At 50.5% G+C, this 13845-nt stretch overlaps 1 protein-coding gene across 1 annotated transcript in view; it reads right to left on the bottom strand.

The window, feature by feature from the left end:
* The window catches only part of LINGO1 (leucine rich repeat and Ig domain containing 1), a 156162-nt gene extending 143262 nt beyond the window's left edge, over positions 1–12900 (bottom strand). Inside the window, exon 1 of the mRNA XM_060259856.1 lies at positions 12846–12900. The gene's annotated coding sequence lies outside the window, so the exon portion shown is untranslated. The remainder of the gene's footprint in view (positions 1–12845) is intronic.
* Between the last annotated feature and the right edge of the window lie 945 nt (positions 12901–13845).

The raw sequence follows: 13845 nt of genomic DNA on the forward strand, positions 1-13845 counted from the left end.
AAGACCAAGACGAATGCAACTTTGCGCGAGAGATACCTGGCTCTCCCACCCCGTCCCTGATTCCTCTGCCAAAGCAATTCAAATTCTCCCCTCAGTGATTATGCAAAGAACATTTCTGCCTGTTGCATGGCAAGCTGTTCGAGTTTGGATTCTGTGGAACTGAAGAGCTCCCTTTCTGCCCAAGGAAACCTGGTGTGAAGGGAAGGAGGGGCGCTTGAAACAAGAATGGTAGAAAGATGGAGGTATAATTCCGGAGAGAGGGATTACTTGCAGGGCAGGACAAAATGGGGGATAAAGCATGAGGCAGGGCAAGCCACAGGGCCTTCTCTGGACAGCGCCAGCAGGGTCTAATGTCTGGAATTCTCCAAACGTACTTCTGCATGCAGGCTAGCCTGATCTCACCAGACCTTAGATGCTAAGCAGGGCCAGCCCTGGTCAGTACTTGGATGGGAGACTGCCAAGGGTTGCTACGCAGAGGCAGGCAATGGCAAACCATCTCTGAACATCTGCCCTGCCCTGCATGGCCCAGACGAGCTTGACCTTCTCAGTTTTTGAGGCTAAGCAAGGTGGGGCCTCGTAACGACTTGGACCGCTGAGGAAGTCCCGGGTTGCTACGCAGAGGCAGGCAATGGCAATCCACCTCTGTCTGTCTGCTCTGACCAGGATGGTCCAGAATAATTTGACCTTGTCAGCTCTTTAAGCTAAGCAGGATAGGCCTTGGTAACTACTTGGACTGTGGAGGAAGTCCAGGTTTGCATGGCCCAGAATGGCCCAGAATAATCTGACCTTGTCAGCTCTTTAAGCTAAGCAGGATGGACCTTGGTAACTACTTGGACTGCTTGGAAAGTCTAGGGTTGCTATGCAGAGACAGGCAATGGCAAACCACCTCTGTTGGTCTGCCCTGACCTGGATGGCCCAGAATAATTTGAACTTGTCAGCTCTTTAAGCTAAGCAGGATAGTCCTTGGTAACTACTTGGACTGTGGAGGAAGTCCAGGGTTGCTCCGCAGAGGCAGGCAATGGCAAACCTCCTCTGTCTGTCTGCTCTGACCAGGATGGTCCAGAATAATTTGACCTTGTCAGCTCTTTAAGCTAAGCAGGATAGGCCTTGGTAACTACTTGGACTGTGGAGGAAGTCCAGGGTTGCTCCGCAGAGGCAGGCAATGGCAAACCTCCTCTGTCTGTCTGTTCTGACCAGGATGGTCCAGAATAATTTGACCTTGTCAGCTCTTTAAGCTAAGCAGGATAGGCCTTGGTAACTACTTGGACTGTGGAGGAAGTCCAGGTTTGCTATGCAGAGGCAGGCAATGGCAAACCACCTCTGTTGGTCTGCCCTGACCTGGATGGCCCAGAATAATTTGAACTTGTCAGCTCTTTAAGCTAAGCAGGATAGGCCTTGGTAACTACTTGGACTGTGGAGGAAGTCCAGGGTTGCTCCGCAGAGGCAGGCAATGGCAAACCTCCTCTGTCTGTCTGTTCTGACCAGGATGGTCCAGAATAATTTGACCTTGTCAGCTCTTTAAGCTAAGCAGGATAGGCCTTGGTAACTACTTGGACTGTGGAGGAAGTCCAGGTTTGCTATGCAGAGGCAGGCAATGGCAAACCACCTCTGTTGGTCTGCCCTGACCTGGATGGCCCAGAATAATTTGAACTTGTCAGCTCTTTAAGCTAAGCAGGATAGGCCTTGGTAACTACTTGGACTGTGGAGGAAGTCCAGGGTTGCTCCGCAGAGGCAGGCAATGGCAAACCTCCTCTGTTTGTCTGCCCTGACCAGGATGGCCCAGACTAGCTTGACTTAGTCAGCTCTTTGAAGCTAAGCAGGGTGGGTCTTGGGAAGTACTTGGATGAGAAACCACTGAGGAAGTCCAGGGTTGCTATGCAGAGGTAGGCAATGGCCAACCACCTCTGTTTGTCTGCCCTGACCAGGATGGTCCAGGTTGGCCCAATCTCATCAGATCTCGGAAGCTCAGCTGGGTTGGGCCTGGTGAGTACTTGGCCGGGAGACCACCAAGGAAGTCCAGGGTCGCTACGCAGAGGCAGGCAACGGCAAGCCACCTCTGCGTCTCTTGCCTTGAAAATCCAACAGGGTTGCCTGAAGTCGGCTGCGACTTGAGGGAGCTTTCCACCACTGCTCTAAATGACCTAGAAATTTACTACCTATGTGTCGGACATATTGACGCTTCTCCACCAAAGCAGGCGGCATCCGGGGGGGCTCTGGATTGCTGACGGTATTTTCACACTAAGCAAGACAGCTGAAGCCTCCTGAAGGCACCAGCTGGTCGTGACTCATCCAAGCAGTCTCAGAGGGGGGGAGGAAGATTCCTAACAAGGAGATCAAGAAAAAGACACTCCACAACGTCCTGGAAGACGCATTAAGGTCAGCAGCGAGATCCTTTCCTGCAACACAAAGTCCGTCCAAAGCCACCAAGAAGTCCGGCACGGGGGGATTAGTGCAGGTGCGTGTAATTTCGTAGAAGAGGTGCCAGAGCTAGGGTTGCCAATCCCCAGGTGGGGGAAGGAGATCCCCCGGTTTGAAGGTCGTCCCCCCACTTCAGGGTCATCAGAAAAGTGGCAGGAAGGGAGGGAAATGCCTGCTGTAAACTCCATTACTCCCTATGGGGACCAATTCTCATAGGGTTTAATGGAGAATTGATCTGCAGGTATCTGAGGCTCTGGGGTGACTGTCTTTTGAGGTAGAGGCATCAAATTTGCAGCATAGCATCCAGTGCCTCTCCCCAAAACGCCCTCCAAGTTTCCAAAAGATTGAACCAGGGGGTCCACTTCTACGAGCCCCCAAAGAAGGTGCCCCTATCCTTCATTATTTTCAATGGAGAGATGGCATCTAAAAGGTGTGCGTTCCCTTTCAATGCGATGGCCAGAACTCCTTTTGGAGTTCAATTATGCATGTCAGAACCTTGCTCCTGGCTCCACCCCCCCAATGTCTCCTGGCTCCACCCCCAAAGTCCCCAGACATTTCTTGAATTGGACTTGGCAACCCTAGCCGGAGCTCATTAGCGCAACTCATTAGCACAACTAATTAGCACATTGGCCTATGCCACCCACCCCTGACATCACCGGAAGGGGTACTCAATTCTCTCAGCTCATCATCTACCTTAAAAGGCTTCTGGAATTCTAATAATCATCATAAAACCTGACTCCCATCCAATGTTCCCTCTAAGCTGCAGAGTCTTGTGAGCAAAAATTCCGCTTTGTGAGCTACCGGCATTAAAGTTGTGAGCCACTGCATACATTAGTGTGCTCTGGGGTCATCCTTCCTGATCTAGGACAAAAATGGGCGCGCTGCAGGCTAAAAATCTGTGAGCCGGATCACGCTCACTCAGCTTAGAGGGAACACCGCTCCCAGCATACTTTTAAAATTACTTGTTTCTGTGTTGCCACAGCGACGTGAGGAAGGTTTCTACCTGTCCGTTTGAAGAAGATGAAGATATTGGATTTATATCCCGCCCTCCACTCCAAAGAGTCTCAGAGCGGCTCACAATCTCCTTTACCTTCCTCCCCCACAACAGACACCCTGTGAGGTAGATGAAGATATTGGATTTATATCCCGCCCTCCACTCCAAAGAGTCTCAGAGCGGCTCACAATCTCCTTTACCTTCCTCCCCCACAACAGACACCCTGTGAGGTAGATGAAGATATTGGATTTATATCCCGCCCTCCACTCCAAAGAGTCTCAGAGCGGCTCACAATCTCCTTTACCTTCCTCCCCCACAACAGACACCCTGTGAGGTAGATGAAGATATTGGATTTATATCCCGCCATCTACTCCAAAGAGTCTCAGAGCGGCTCACAATCTCCTATACCTTCCTCCCCCACAACAGACACCCTGTGAGGTGGGTGGGGCTGGAGAGGGCTCTCACAGCAGCTGCCCTTTCAAGGACAACCTCTGCCAGAGCTATGGCTGACCCAAGGCCATTCCAGCAGGTACAAGTGGAGGAGTGGGGAATCAAACCCGGTCCTCCCAGATAAGAGTCCGCACACTTAACCACTACACCAAACTGGCTCTCTGTTTGATATGTTTTGGTTATTTTTCCCATTTTTGGTGGGGAAAGATATTAGAAAGTTGATCAGATCTTAAGAGTTCAGCAAAATTCTCGCAGGGGGTTTGAACAATGGCGCCCAGAATTGAGTATTTGCGGGGGGGGGGGGGGTAAGAAAGAAAAAGCACAATAAAATTTAGAGGTTCCGGAGCTCCACTCCTGCGAGCTCCTGCACAAAATGAGGCCTGGTCAAGGCTAGGGGAGGAGGCCTGAATTCAATTCACCCTCAGCTGTCAAGCTCAACCAAGCGAGCTTGGAACTTACTCTGGAGCACCTCAGGGATGAACTAGAGTCTCAGAGGATAAGCTTCTGAGAGCTCCACCCCCTGTGGAACTCACTGCCACAGGAGGTGGCGGCGGCTACAAGCATAGCCAGCGTCAAGAGGGGATTGGAGAAACATATGGAGCAGAGGTCCATCAGTGGCTCTTAGCCACAGGGCATAGATGGAACTCTCTGTCTGGGGCAGTGATGCTCTGTATTCTGGGTGCTTGGGAGGATAGTGTAGGGGGAGGCTTCTAGTGTCCTGACCCCATGGGTGGACCTCCTGATGGCACTTGGCTTTTTTGGCCACTGTGTGACACAGAGTGTTGAACTGGATGGGCCATTGGCCTGATCCAACATGGCTTCTCTTATGTTCCATCAGACACGACTCACTCTCTTTCTTTCAGCCTAGCCTACCTTGCAGGGATGTCGCAAAGATAAAAATGGAAGTGGGGAGAGCCTTGTAAGCTGCTTAGGGCCCCCATCGGGGAGAGAAGTGGGGTGTTAAAAAAGGAAGTATAACAAACACGCTCTTCGTGCAAGGGGCAGAAGGGCTCTCTGACGGTATGCCGCTGGTTTAAATCCAACAGCAGCTTTCTGTCTGCACAGCAGTAGCCATTGAGGGTTTGCTAATGAAACACAGGGGTTTGCCCAGTTTCCTTCCAGGTTAACATAACTGGCCATGCTGTAGGTTTCCCCCATCCTGGAGCCGGTGGGGGGAACATCTCCTGACGTCACCGGCACAATGACATCACCTGGAAGTGACATCATTATGCCGGTGATGCCGCTCTTGGCATATCCGGGAAAACTCTATGGCAGGGGTGGCCAACGGTAGCTCTCCAGATGTTTTTTGCCTACAACTCCCATCAGCCCCAGCCATTGGCCATGCTGGCCTGGGGCTGATGGGAGTTGTAGGCAAAAACATCTGGAGAGCTACCGTTGGCCACCCCTGCTCTATGGTTTTCCTGGATGCTCTAGCAATTTGGGAGGGAAAACTCTATAGTGCAATAGGTCCACAGAGGCCGTGGGGGACTTGGCAACCCTACCATGCCGCCACCCTGTATTCATACACGTTCTGCTTTCTCTGCCACTCGGTGTGCCTGTGCCACAGCTGGATTCACAGTTAACAATGGCAGGGATTCTGCAAATATGATTCTGCTCACGCTGCCTTCAAAAGAAAGAAAACATGCAGCTTTTCCTTGCTCCATGCGGACTACCTGTATAAACCCGAGGAGTGAACAGAAGGAGCACTCTGGCAAGTCCAGGGCTTTTTTTTGTAGCAGGAACTCCTTTGCATATTAGGCCATGCCCCCGTGATGTAGCCAATCCTCCTGGAGCTTACAGTAGGCCCTGTACGAAGAGCCCTTCTCCCTGCATTGTGCATGGGGTTGGGCTAGATGAACCTGGAGGACCCTTCCAACTCTATGATTCTATGGCAGAGTAGGGGGGGATTCAAACTTGAGCCCAGTTCTACACACTGCACTAGGGGTCCAACTTTCCATTCAGCTCCCAATCCGACCGCTGCTTCTTTAGCAATCCACCGTTACCGCTGCGCTCCCAGACGACGCTAATTGCACTCACGTAACTCAAACGGACAGCTCAATTGACTTGAACTGGTGGGGGGGGGGACTGCTCTTTCTATTGCTTGAGACGCACGCGCTCACACACACAACTTTCCCAAGCTTCATAAACTCAGCACTCAATAATTTATTCATCTTAAATGTCAGCCCACAAGCCAGTTATTCATTATTCTTTTCCTACTTTAAATGTTTCCAGTCTGCTGGAGGTGGACTGGGGGAGTGGGGAAGTGCCAAATCTCTTCCCGCTTCCCGCATTTCAGTCCATTCCTTGTCACTAGGTTTCTTCACTTCTCCCAGAGCTTTTTTTTGTAGCAGGAGCTCCTTTGCATATTAGGCCACACCCCCTGATGTGCCCAATCCTCCACGAGCTTACAGGGCTCTTAGTACAGGGTCTACTGTAAGCTCCAGGAGGATTGGCTATCTCAGGGGGTGTGGCCTGATATCAGGGCTTTCTTTGTAGCAGGCACTCCTTTGCATATTAGGCCACACACCCCTGATGTAGCCAATCTTCCAAGAACTTACAGGGCTCTTAGGACAGGGCCTACTGAAAGCTCCAGGAGGATTGGCTGCATCAGGCCTAATATGAAAAGGAGTTCCTGCTACAACCCCCCCCCCTTGACTTTTCTCAATTGCTCACCAGAAGTCACTTTTGACCTACCTTATATCTCCATCAACACCACTGCGATCATAGTAATCAATATCTATTGCAAGGAATCTCCACGTTCAGAGGCAGTCAACCCCTGAATCCCAGTGCCAGTAGCAATAATGGGAAATCGTGGTCTCTGTGCCCTGTTTTGGGCCCTTCAGAGGAACTGGTTGGCCATTGTGTGAGACAGGATGCTGAACTAGATGGACCACTGGTCTGATCCAGAAGGGCTCTTCGGATATTCTTATGAAGGCCTTAGGCTCTCTGCCCTATTTTTGGCTCTCCAGAGGAACTGGTTGGCCTCTGTGTGAGACAGGATGATGGGCTAGATGGACCCGCACTGGTCTGATCCAGCAAGGCTCTTCGGATGTTCTTCTCAGGCGAAGGCCTCAGCCTCTCTGCCCTGTTGTTGGCCCTCCAGAGGAACTGGCCGGCCACTGTGTGAGACAGGAGGCTGGACTAGATGGGCCCTCACTGGCTTGATCCAGCAGGGCTGTTCTGATGTTCTTCTCAGGGGAAGGCCTCGGCCTCTCTGCCTTGTTGTTGGCCCTGCAGAGGAACTGGTTGGCCACTGTGTGAGACAGGAGGATGGACTAGATGGACCCCTGGCCTGATCCAACAAGGTTCTTCTTGCATTCATATGAAGGCCTCAGCCTCTACGCCCTGTTGTTGGAGCTCTGGAGGAACTGGTTGGCCCCTGTGTGAGACAGGAGACTTGGCTGGATGGTCCACTGGTTTTATCCAGCAGGACTCTTCTGATGTTCTTACAAAGGCCTCAGTCTCTATGCCCTGTTATTGGCTCTTCAGAGAAACTGGTTGGCCACTAGGTAGGACAGGATGATAGACTAGATCAGGGGTGTTGAACTCATTTGTTATGAGGGCCGGATCTGACATAAATGAGACCTTGTTGGGCCAGGCCATGTTGGGCCAGGCCATGTGTGTACCTATTTAAGATTACATAGCAGAGATACACATTTTATAAAAACACAAACACAAATATATTTTTAAAAAACTTAAAACAAGCTTTAAACGTTAGCACTCATTGGTCTAGATGCTTTCTTTGTATTTCTCCCATGGGATCCAGGGAACTGAGCAAAGGAAGCTCTGGCTCTTTCCTTCCTTCCCCAGGGGACTGGGGGGGGAGTCTCAACCAATAGAAGGAAGAGAAGCTTGGCTCAGTAGCTCTGCTGTGCAATTGAGAGAGCCTGACAAAGCAAGCTATTCTCTGCCCCCCTCCTTCCAAAGGAGGAGCCTCAGACAATGGAGAAAATAGAGGTTTTGCTCTGCATCTCCTGTGCGATTGAGCAAGCCTTGCAGAGCAAGCTGAGATGCAGAAGGAAGCAAGAGAGAGGGAGAAGGAAGCCGATGACAGCCAGTTGCTCAGGGGCCTGATAGGAGCCCTCTGGGGGCCTGATTCAGCCCCCGAACTGCATGTTTGACCCCCTTGGACTAGATGGACCTCTGGTCTGATCCAGCAGGGCTCTTCTTATGAAGGTCTTGACCTCCATGCTCTGTTGTTGACCCTCCATGGGAATTGGTTGGCCACTGTGTGAGGCAGGATGCAGGAATAGATGGAGCACTGCTTTGATACACCAGGGCTCTTCTTATGTACTATAAATATTATTGCTGACCCATAACATTTGCCCTATGATCCACAGTTCCATTCACAAATAATTCAAATCCATACTTTGGGCAATTCTGCCATGGAGTCATGCAAACAGAGCACTGAAATTTGGCCCATCACCCATAGAAGATGCTGTCGATGAAAGCCACAAACAGGCTGCATTCCTCTTTATTCCCTGCCTTCCTTGCATCCTATTTTCCTGCCCATCCCGAGTGAGGAAAAGAGAGACATGGAGCTTTGCCCTCACTCTGACTGCTTCTGCCCACAGGGAACTTCCATGCAGAGCTGAGAAGCTGAATCTGGGTCTCCCAGATCCTAGTCCGACACTCACCCTGATGCCCAGCCCGATCTAGGATCCAGCCCACGGAGCTGAGAAAGGTCGATCCTAAACACATTCAGACTCCAGTGGGTCTCACGTAGGGTTGCCAGCTTTTGGTTGGGAGAATTTTGGGGAGGTGAGGCCTGAGGAAAGTGAAGTTTGGGGAAGGAAAGAAGCTCAGAATGGTCTAACGCCCTAAAGTCAGCCGTTTTCTCCAGGCGAACCACTCTCTATTGCCTGGAGATCAATGTTAATAGCGGGGCACCTCCAGGGTGGCAACCCTAGAAGCCCTCCCCAGTTTGAAGGTCTCTTTCAGAAAGTTCCAGGGCTTTCTTTTGAGCAGGAACGCACTGGAATGGAGTTCCAGCTGGCTTGGTATCCGGGGGTGTGGCCTAATATGCGAATGAGTTCCTGCTGGGCTTTTCCTACAAAAAATCCCTACGTGAAACAATGATGACATCAGGGGGTGTGGCCTATTATGGAAATGAGTTTCTGCTGGACTTTTTCTACAAAAAATCCCTATGTGAAGCAATGGTGACATCAGGGGTGTGGCCTATTACAGAAATGAGTTCCTGCTGGGCTTTTCCTACAAGAAATCCCTATGTGAAACAATGGTGACATCAGGGGGTGTGGCCTATTATGGAAATGAGTTTCTGCTGGGCTTTTTCTATAAAAAATTCCTATGTGAAACAATGTGATATCAGGGGGTGTGGCCTATTATGGAAATGAGTTCCTGCTGGACTTTTTCTACAAAAAAATCCCTATGTGAAACAATGGTGACATCAGGGGTGTGTGGCCTATTATGGAAATGAGTTCCTGCGGGGCTTTTCCTACAAGAAATCCCTATGTGAAACAATGGTGACATCAGGGGTGTGGCCTATTATGGAAATGAGTTCCTGCTGGGCTTTTTCTATAAAAAATTCCTATGTGAAACAATGTGATATCAGGGGGTGTGGCCTATTATGGAAATGAGTTCCTGCGGGGCCTTTTCTAAAAAAAATCCCTATGTGAAACAACGGTGACATCAGGGGGTGTGGCCTATTATGGAAATAAGTTCCTGCTGGGTTTTTTCTACAAAAAAGCCCTGAAAAGCCCCATCCTTGTTTGCCCAGCTCTGGGGATCCCCCCCCCTTAGAATTTCACAAGGGGGTCTCCGCTGCCAGTGCCCAAGCCCTGCCTTGCTCTGGAAGGGGTGATGTTGGCAAAAAGGTGAAGAGGCTTTTCCATACCCCCGTTATTGTTCTCTAATCCTCTCTTTCCCTGCCTTTTGTGTTCTCACACATGCCCTCTCACAAGCTGAACTGAAGAGAGAAAAGAGAGAAAGAGAAAGAGAGAGAACACCCCTCCACTCTAAAATACCAGCCTGAGAATCACACTTTCCGCCACAAGAAGCGGTGCCAACAGCAGCTCTGGAAACTAGGCGCTCTGAAAACAGTGCCTCTGCAGCCCGCCCTCCCCCTTTACAAGTCGAGTGTGTGTGGGGGGTGGGGTGGGGGGAGAAGAGTAGCGAGGTGGATGTGAAAAAAGGGTCCTAACCCATTTGGAGATGCGGAATAAGGGGAATGAGGCGGCGTTTCGTCGCTCGAGGAAAGGGCAAACTGGTGTTTTGGAGCTGGGAGGCGGTTTGATTCTCATTGCTTGGCATGGCCGAGTGGGCCCTCGTGAGTCAGCCCGGCCGTGGGTGCCTTTTGTTGGCAGATGGGGTCGAAAGAATGGAGGCTGGACCAAGGGCCTGTTTTCACGGACGGGGGAGCAAACCTGTTTCTCGGCTTCCCTCCTTAAGGCAAGAGGGGGTGTGTGGGTTTGAATGCTCCTCCATTAAAAATAATAGTCCCTGCACATAGAAAACTAGATGCCAGGGGAAACCTTAATAAGAACATAAGAGAAGCCATGTTGGATCAGGCCAATGGCCCATCAAGTCCAACACTCTGGGTCACACAGTGGCAAAAAATTTTATATACACACATACACTGTGGCTAATAGCCACTGATGGACCTGTGCTCCATATATTTATCTAAACCCTTCTTGAAGGTGGCTATACTTGTGGCCGCCACCACAACCTTCCAGCTAGGCTTGCCATCTTCCATGCGAGGCCTAGAGTTTTGAAATGTTTTAAATCATTTTTAGGGGATGGTGTTGCAGTGATTTCAATGGACACCTAGAGCTGACCAGGGCCGCGATCACACACTCTTAAACGATGGACTTTCAAAGCACTTTCCATAGGGTTGCCAAGTCCAATTCAAGAAATATCTGGGGACTTTGGGGTGGAACCAGGAGACTTTGGGGGTGGAGCCAGGAGACATTAGGGGTGGAGCCAAGATCAAGGCTGTGATAAGCATAACTGAACTCCAAAGGGAGCTCTGGCCCTCACATTTAAAGGGACGGCACACCTTTTCAATTCCTTCCTTCCATAGGAAATAATGAAGGATAGGGGCACCTTCTTTTGAGGCTCATAGAATTGGACCCCCTGGTCCAATCTTTTTGAAACTTGGCGGGTATTTTGGGGAGAGGCACTAGATGCTATACTGAAAATTTGGTGCCTCTACCCCCAAAAACAGGCTCCCCAGAGCCCCAGATACCCGCAGATCAATTCTCCATGATTTTCTATGGGAATAAATCTCCATAGGGAATAATAGAGTTCCCAGCAGACATTTCCCTCCCCCCCCCCCGCTTTCTGACGACCCTGAAGCGGGGGGAGGACCTCCAAACTGGGGGATCCCCTGCCCCCACCTGGGGATTGGCAACCCTAACTTTCCAACTGGATTTTGATGATTCACCCAGACCGATTCCCCACTTGCCTTATTCTGCTCTCACGCGCCTCTTCTCTGCGGGGCTTCGGTCAGATTTCACACGATCTGCCCCGGGGCTGCAACTCGCTTCACCTTTTTCCTGCGGCAAACAGAAACTGGTCTTTAGAGGAACTTATTTGCTGCGTGAAAGAGGTGGAGTGAGTTGCAGCCCTGTGAAATCCGACCAATGTCTTGCAGAGAAGGGGAGAGTGAGAGCGGCATAAGGCTAGTGGGGAATCGGTCCCAGCTGGAACGTGCGTTGAAAGTGTGTCTGTGATCACAGCCCAGGAATGACACTTGATCTTCAGCTCGATTTGAGTCCATTTAGCATCTTGGAGACCAACACGATTTTGGGGGGGGGGTATATATTTTTGAGAGTCCAAGCTCTCTTTGAGGGTGAAAATTGCCTTGTATCTGACAAAGGGACCTTTGATTCTCAAAAGCTCACGCTATGAAAATCTTGTTGGCCTCTATTAAGCAGCTGTGGGACTCGAATCCAGCTCTTCTACACCAAACCAAAATGGCTGCCCCCTGAAAGTGATTTCCAGGCCACGGACTTCTCCAGGAATAGACCCTGGGGAGTAAGCCAGGTTAGTCTGTTGCTGCAAAATAGTGAAGAGTCCAGCAGCGCTTTTAAGACTAACACATTTCGTTGTAGCATAAGCTTCTGGGAAACACAGCCCTCTTCATCAGATCCAAGATAGTGAAGAGTCCACTAGCACCTTTAAGACTAACAAATGTGGTTGCAGCGTAAGCTTTCGAGAAACACAGCTCTCTTTGTCAGATGCGTCTGACGAAGAGAGCTGCGTTTCTCGTAAGCCGATGCTACAACAAAATTCGTCAGTCTTAAAGGTGCTACTGGGCTCTTCACTATTCTCCAGGAATGACAGCTGTGAGTCATTCAGTGGCTGTTGCGGGCAGGTTAAAGCAGCAGGTTTCTTTCTAGAAGAGAAACCGTAGGGCTGCTTTTACACTGGGATTTTGTCCCATGGCGAATGTGGAAAACGTCGCACTTTCAAAGGCTCAAGTGGGGAAAAGGGGGAGTCTTGGGCCATGGGGAGGGGTTCCTGCAGGGCCATAGACAGGGGACACTGGGGGGGGGGGCAATGCCCCCAATCGAATATGCAGCAGCCCCACCAAATCTTCTTTGCCCTTTTCCTTTCCCTCACTGCTCCCCAGTGCCCCCTGCTGGCCACAGCCCTGGGTTCTTGCATGATCAGTGTCTGCACTCTTGCCTAGATGCAATGGACAACCCAGGCTAGCCCATCTTGTCAGATCTCGGAAACTGGCTAGTAGTTGGATGGGAGACCTCTGAGGAATACCAGGGTCATTACGGCGCACAGGCAGGTCATGGCAAACCACCTCGGAAACCTCTCTAGCTCGCCACCTAGTGGTACATAAAGCTTAAGGAGCTAGAACCTCTGGCTGCCGGACAATCTTAGGCTCCCCTGGCTATTCTACACACACTGCCAGTATTATTGGTTATTTTCTGATGGTGGAAGCGGATACTGCTGATGAGGATTGAGCTGAAGAAGAAGGTTCAGATGGGGAAGGGGAAAAAAAACTGACCTGTGCCGTAGAGGGTCTGCTCTAGGAGACCAGCCAAACGTGCGTCATCAGGATGCGGGAAAGAAATCAGGTCCTCGGTCTCTGAGAAAGGAACAGGGAGTCGTCATGAGTCAGGGGAGATTCACAACTCCTGGCAGTCACTCGCTAGCAGAATGACCCCCCCCCCCTAATAATTATTTTCAACACAAGGAAGCTATCTGCATGGGAGACTCTGAAAGAGTGTGGGGTAGAAAAAGGAAGCGGCGCAAAAGGGGGGAACAGAGTGATGAGAGAAGGTTTAAGGAGAGGAAGGAGAGCAGTTTGGTGTAGCGGGCGGACTCTTATCTGGGAGAACCAGGTTTGATTCCCCACTCCTCCACTTGCAGCTGCTGGAATGGCCTTGGGTCAGCCATAGCTCTCTCAGGAGTTGTCCTTGAAGCAGCAGCTTCTGGGAGAGCTCTCTCAGCCCCACCCACCTCATAGGGTGTCTGTTGTGGGGGAGGAAGATACAGGAAATTGCTCTTAGACTCTGATTCAGAGAGAAGGGCGGGGTATTAAGTTACAGTTTTGGTTCACTCCCAAATCTGTAACATAATGTCCATAAAATTCTCCTACTCTCCTGATTTTTTGCTTTTTGCATCCAACGCACAGGGCTTCTTTTTTTTGGGGGGGGTAGCAGGAACTCCTTTGCATATTGGGCCACACACCCCTGATGTAGCTGATCCTCCACGAGCTGACAGGGCTCTTCTTACAGGGCCTACTGTAAGCTCCAGGAGGATTGGCTACTTCACGGGGGTGTGGCCTAATATGCTAAGGAGTTCCGGCTGCAATAAAAGCCCTGCCAATGCACATCCAAAGAACTGATATCTCATCTATTAGCAGCTGCTAGGTTGACTATAGCTAGTGCCTGGAATTGACCATCTTCCCCGTTTTGAAATTTATGGTATGCTAAGCTATGGGAACAATTTTTAATGAGTAATGGACAATCTGTATTTTTCTGTAGTTCCTGGAATAATGTCTC

This window comes from Heteronotia binoei, chromosome 19, assembly GCF_032191835.1.
Source record: "Heteronotia binoei isolate CCM8104 ecotype False Entrance Well chromosome 19, APGP_CSIRO_Hbin_v1, whole genome shotgun sequence".
In the NCBI taxonomy this organism is placed as follows: Eukaryota; Metazoa; Chordata; class Lepidosauria; order Squamata; family Gekkonidae; genus Heteronotia; species Heteronotia binoei.